A 6,177-nucleotide genomic window follows, 5' to 3' on the forward strand; every position below is an offset into this window, starting at 1 on the left:
AAAATGTGAAGGTGGGATGGTGGACTGGGACCAGCATTTAGGAGACAAAGGCACTGCAGAAAAAGCCATCAGTTTTAACAGGAACCAGTGCATCAGAGGCTATGCTGAACCCATTTCTCCTCCTTTCTTCTTGCTTCAGACCTAACTATAAAATATTACTTATGTTATCTTTAGCCTCCTCCCGTCCCCAAACTTCACATTGTTTTGGGCTTTAGGACCCCCTACGTCTCTTAATATTGTTTTCTAACTGTCTTAATGCTTTTTTAAAGCTGAGCTCTTTGATTTTGTGTTTTGTCCTTTCTCTTAAGATGAAAATATTAGTTCTTAATGATATTAACATAATTACTTATTTGCTTTATCCATGTATATAAATATATACACACATATACATATATACATATAAAACAGAATAGGAATAGCAATATTGCTAACGTAAGACTGTTGAATGAAGTTTAAATTTGTTTGTTTGTTTTTCCTTCACATTATATCCCCATTGGAAATGTACAGACACGATATTGTGTTTTAAATGAACTGGACATACACCTTCTCTTTGGTTATTATGGATGTACCATAGTTTAATCAACCAGACCTATACTGTTGGATACATGGGCTATTTCCAGTCTTTGCTATCACAAAAAGTTACTTGCTAATGGATCTTTAGCATAGATTGGGACAAATGGGATTACCAGGTTAGAAAGTAAAAGAATGTTATTTTTTTTATTATTCCCAAATTCACCTTCATAGAAGTGGTGTGATTTTGTATTCATACTAGTAATATATGAGTTCCTATTTCCCCACATCCTCTCCCATAGAATGGATTGTCAAACTCCTAGATTTTTGCTAATATGATAGGTGAGAAATGGCATCTCAGTATAGTTTTGCATTTATCTTTTCATGAATGAGATGGAGCATCTTTTTGAATGGTGCATGAATAAAATGAATGCATATAATGAAGTGCGAGGATGAATCTGTTAAGGAATATGGAAGAGATACAGCTATGAAGTGGAAAAAGCAAGGCACAGAAGACCGTGTGCAGTATGTATGTAAGAAGGGGTAGAAATACATACACAAATGTAAACTTGCTTACATTTTTTAAAATAAACAATGGAGGGGACTTCCCCGGCAGTCCAGTGATTAAGACCACGCTTCCACTGCAGAGGCCACAGGTTTGATCCCTGGTCAGGGAACTAAGATCCTACGTGATCCCACATGCTGCATGGTGCAGCAAAAAAAAAAAAAAGATTTAAAAAATGTTAACGTAAATCAAAATCTAATAAAAATGGGAACCAATAGGGGAAGAGCAAGGGGAGGGAGAGAGCAGGAATGGAAGCTAGATTTCTGAATATATCTTGTTTTATAGTTTGACCTTGGAGTCATGTAAATGGTTAACATGTTAAAAATACAAAATAAAGTTTAAAAGCAACCGAGTGGAAAACAAACTGAAACAAGTGAATCAACCTTTTCATCTGTTTTTTATCTGAATTTTATTTCTTTTTATTTGACTTGTCCATCCATTACCTATTTTCCATCAAGATGGCCTTTTTAAAAAAAAAATTTAGAAACTTTTTATATATTAGCCCTATGTGATATGGGTTGCACTTTTAAAATATTTAGATCTCCGATCCATTTGGAATTTATCCAGTGTAGAATAAAGAATGGATCAAATTTTATCATTTTCCATATGGCTACCCAGTCCTAGACATTTTAATCTTATCTCACTTCAGCAACCCCCCACACCTGCCTCTGAAAGTAGCAGAACATTACTACTGAATGCCCACAGAGTACCTTGACTGGGTAAGGGGAAATCGCTTTTACTTGAACATTAGATTATGCTTTTATTATTTTATTTTCATTTTTATTTTTGGCTGTGCTGCGTGGCTTACGGGATCTTAGTTCCCCTACCAGGGATCGAACCTGGGTCCCCAGCAGTCGCAGCATGGAGGCCTAACTACTGGACCACCAGGGAATTACCTAGATTTTGCTTTTAGTTAGTGCCACTAGATGGCACACATCTTTTTCTTTAGATATCTCACTTAGCTCTCTTTACCGTGACTTAAATCACGTATCTGCCAAAGGGCTTCCCTAAATTTTCTTCTTGCACCCCTGCTTGGGAAAAGGTGACTCGGGTAACTTTTCAAGTCAGATACAGAGTGTTTCTCTGTAAATCTAAAGTGACTGTCCTTGAAATCACTACCTCCAAGGCCTGGCACATTGCACAGACACAATTTCAAAAACCAAAACATTTGGGGAAATGTCTAAAATTCAGACTTGACTAAAATAGAAAATACTACAATGATTTTCTCAGGTCACTGGAGCTCTCACCAGAATAATGGGCACAGCGATGCTTCACCTAGATTCCCCTCCAGGGCTGAGGTGCTTGCTTTCCCTGCTCGCAGGAATGTTGGCTACAGATGGCTCACAGCCAAGTCCCCTGTGAGAAGTGAGAACTGCTCTCACAGAAGGGAGCTGCCCCACCCCAGATGATGCCTCCTGAGGCTGCCCCACCCCAGATGATGCCTCCTGAGGGCGGTCTGCAGTGTGCTTACCATGTCTGGTTTATATGGGGGTCCACAGGCCTGGCCCCTTGCCTCAATTCAGGACAACTGAAGGGCCTCCCAGCTACAGAGCTTCCTGTGGGATGGGCTGAGGCCTATGTGGCAACCGTATCACAGCTCAGCCTTCCCATCTGTCCAATCCTACTTTCTTCACTCCTTTACTCTTGTTATTCCAAGAGTTTGACCCAGTAAGACTCCTGCTCACAAATCTCCATCTCAGTGTGTTATTCAGGCAGCCCAACTTAAGATACAGGGTTGATGGTTTTCCTTAACCAGTGCTCTCAGCTAGAGTCTTGCTACCAAAATGTGGTCCATGGACCCGCAGCATTGTTGTCAACACGGAGAAGTTAGAAAAGGAGTAACTCGGGTTTCACTCAGACCTACTGAATCAGAATCTGCCTTTTTATAAGGTTCCCAGATGATTTGTCTGTACACTAAAGTTTAAGAACCTGTGGACTAGGTTCAAAGGACAATGGTCTAAGTTCAAAAATGTTTCTTACTCTGGGTTGTTAGGTGGGAAAACCAAACAATGTTGTGTTGTATTTTATATTACACAAATTAAACAAATAAAAGTGGGGGGCATCCAGAGAGTAAATGTCATCATCTGACTAGTCAATTTTAGGTCTTTTAGTCTCAGGTCACAGGGTTTTTCTCTTGCCTTTAAGGTTGCCTTGTATGGTGTTCCGATATCCAAAAGAATAGTCCAGGACTTGTGCCAACTCTGAAACGACTGACAAAAAAATGTCAAACAGAGAATAATAGCCTTCTGAGACTTGTGAGTGGAAGAGACACATACAAATTTCTGTTCTGTTCTAGAGCAAGAAATTCAAGCTGCTTTTTTGGGGGAGAAAGAGGAGCATGGGGGAAGGTAGGAAAAATGAGATGGAAAAAGATAATGATAGATAAGCCAAAATGATTAAATAAAAACTGTAAGTACAGAAAAGCTTAAGAATTTTTCTGTCTTTGACAAAACTACAAAATGGACAGTTTAATAGTGCCATCAACCACAGTATAGGCTTGATTAGATTTACATAGATGGTATATTTATATTTATTGATTTGGAGGGTGTCCAGGATATAATTTGAGAAAAGGAAGTCACAAAGTTGTGTGTATAATATGATTGCCATGCTTTATATGTGTATATGCAAAGAAAAATGGAAAGATATTAACAGTAGTTATGTCTGAGTGGTAACTTTGCAAGTGACTTTTGCATTCTTCTTTGTGCTTTTCTGCTATTATCATTTGAATATTTCATAATGGGTTTATTGTTAGGGGTTGAATTGTGTCCCCCCAAAAGATGTGTTGATTTCTTAACACCCAGTATCTCAAAACGTGACCTTACTAGCAGAGGTACTTAGTTAAGATGAGGTCATACCAAAGTAGGGTGGCCCCTTAATCCAATATAACTAATATCCTTATAAGAAGAGAAGAGACACAGCCATGTGAGGTGAGAACGCATTTGATGATGGAGAGAGAGACTGAAGTGCTGCATCTGCACACCAAGAAACACCAAAGATTGGTGGCCACCGCCAGAAGCTAGGAGGAGGCGAAGAAGTGTTCTCCCCTACAGGTTTCAGAGGGAGCACTGCCCTACCAACCTTGACTTCTGGTTTCCAGAATTGTGAGAAAATAAATTTCTGTTGTTTGAAGGCACCCAGCTTGTAGTACTTTGTTAAGGTAGCCCTAAGTGACTAATACACATGTTACTTGATAATCATTAAAAAGTCAAGTCACTGCCATTTTGAAAATTAAATGAAGCTATAATTGATGTGAAGGAAGATGACACTTGTCAGCCAGCACAAAGGTGACTTCTCTCACAAAACCTTCCCTGACAGTTCAGAGGTCAACACTAGAGTCCTTGTCGGGAGCAGCTATTTGCATGCCTTACATTTTCTCCTCCAGCTCTAAGTCCCACAAGTGGGCAGGGGCCAGGTTCATGTTCACTTCCCATGAAGTGTAGCCCTGAATTTTGAATAAAGATCTCAATGAGTGCTTTTTGAATTACTGAATGAGGAATTCCTATTAGCAAGAAAAGCTTTCCCTCCCACTCTTACAGAGTAGGATAAACAAACAAAAGCAACAAAACACCTAAAGGATGAAAATTGAAAGACTCTAGATTTGGGAAGAGAGGAAGGCAGGGGAACCAACATGTCTATGGGCACAGACTCCAGATTCCTAGCTGTGTGGAATGTTAAAAAGATCTCCTGTCAAATAAATGTGGGGATTTAAACCAGTTTCCTTACCATAGGGTCTCTAGGGGCCTTTAATACACCACTGTGCATTGGGACTTTCCAATAAGAGGAGGGAGTTGGACTGCACTTCCTAGTATTTGTTAAATTATTCTTTTTCTCATTATTTCAAAGCACTTGGTGGTTAGTGTTTGAGGAGTGAGCTTTGGTGCCCTGTGCACCGTGTTCATGTAGACCCATTGAGACACCCTTCAGCAATGCTCTTCTCACTGTTGTTGGGCTTTCCTATCTCTATACCCACACTGGGTCTGCAAGCTTTAGTCAAATGTTTATGTGGTCTCTCAGATCTAAGAAGTTTGGACATAGTTGTAGATTATATACATTTCCCATTAAAGGAAGAAGAAAATAGAGTGGGTATGAGGAAAGTAACAGTTTGAAATCATCAAAAGCCTTTCAAAGACAGACGTTCCATCAATCTAAATATCCCTGGCAATTCTTGCTTGACCCTTGGAGTAAGCAGACAAGGATAGGGAAGTAGATGCTACTCTTCAGAATAAGACCCGGGTAATGTATTCTTTGGGTCCTCTAAGAAACTGATGCCAAGACATGATTAGATGTGCAAGAGAATTACTGGGGGAAGTGCTTGTGAAGGATAAAGGAGAGGAAGCAGGAGTAGACAGGGAGAGCCTTTAGATCCTGAGGCAGTTCTAACACCCATGAACGTGGAGGAGGAAGGAAGGAGGATTGGGTAAGAAGAACCTCCAACCACAGCACAGTTCTAAGAAATTTTAGCCAGGCTGATGGAGAGTTCCTCCCTTAAAGTCACATGTTAGAGGAGTCCTGTGTCCCACAGGAATGGGCCAGCACTTGTAACCCTCAGTCATTGGCTGGGAGCAGCCCATGGTGCTAATGCTGTGGTGGATCCAGAGGGCCCGGGACAGGGTCTGTCCTTCAGCTATCCTCCTCCCAGCAGGAAATCTGAGTGCTGAATTTTTATGGCCACCAGGGAGAGTGAAGTCAGATGACCAGAGTTTGAATTCCAGCTCTACCACTTAATTATGCGAAAGTTACCTAACTTGTCTGAACTCCATATTCCTCATCTGTAAAATGGAAATTATTAGAGTATCCACATCATTGGGTTCTTATGAGACATTTACATGACTCATGAAATTCTTAGTATTTTGCCCAGTGCATTGAAGACCTCAATAAATGTTAACTATTATTATTACAGGTACTTGTAGCTGACACAAACTCAGAACTCTCAGCCCTCAGGGAATTCTGACAGCTGGAGGAAATGCTAAAAGGTAGGAGAAGTCTCTACACTATGTGCCATACTGTGTGTAGAACTCTTCTCCAGGATCTTTCGAATGTGATCCTTTCCTCTCTGCTCCTTAGAACAAAGGCATTCACTTCCAAATGCTTAAAATAAGGGA

The sequence above is a fragment of the Kogia breviceps genome, unplaced genomic scaffold (genome assembly GCF_026419965.1).
Source record: "Kogia breviceps isolate mKogBre1 unplaced genomic scaffold, mKogBre1 haplotype 1 scaffold_639, whole genome shotgun sequence".
Taxonomy (NCBI): domain Eukaryota; kingdom Metazoa; phylum Chordata; class Mammalia; order Artiodactyla; family Physeteridae; genus Kogia; species Kogia breviceps.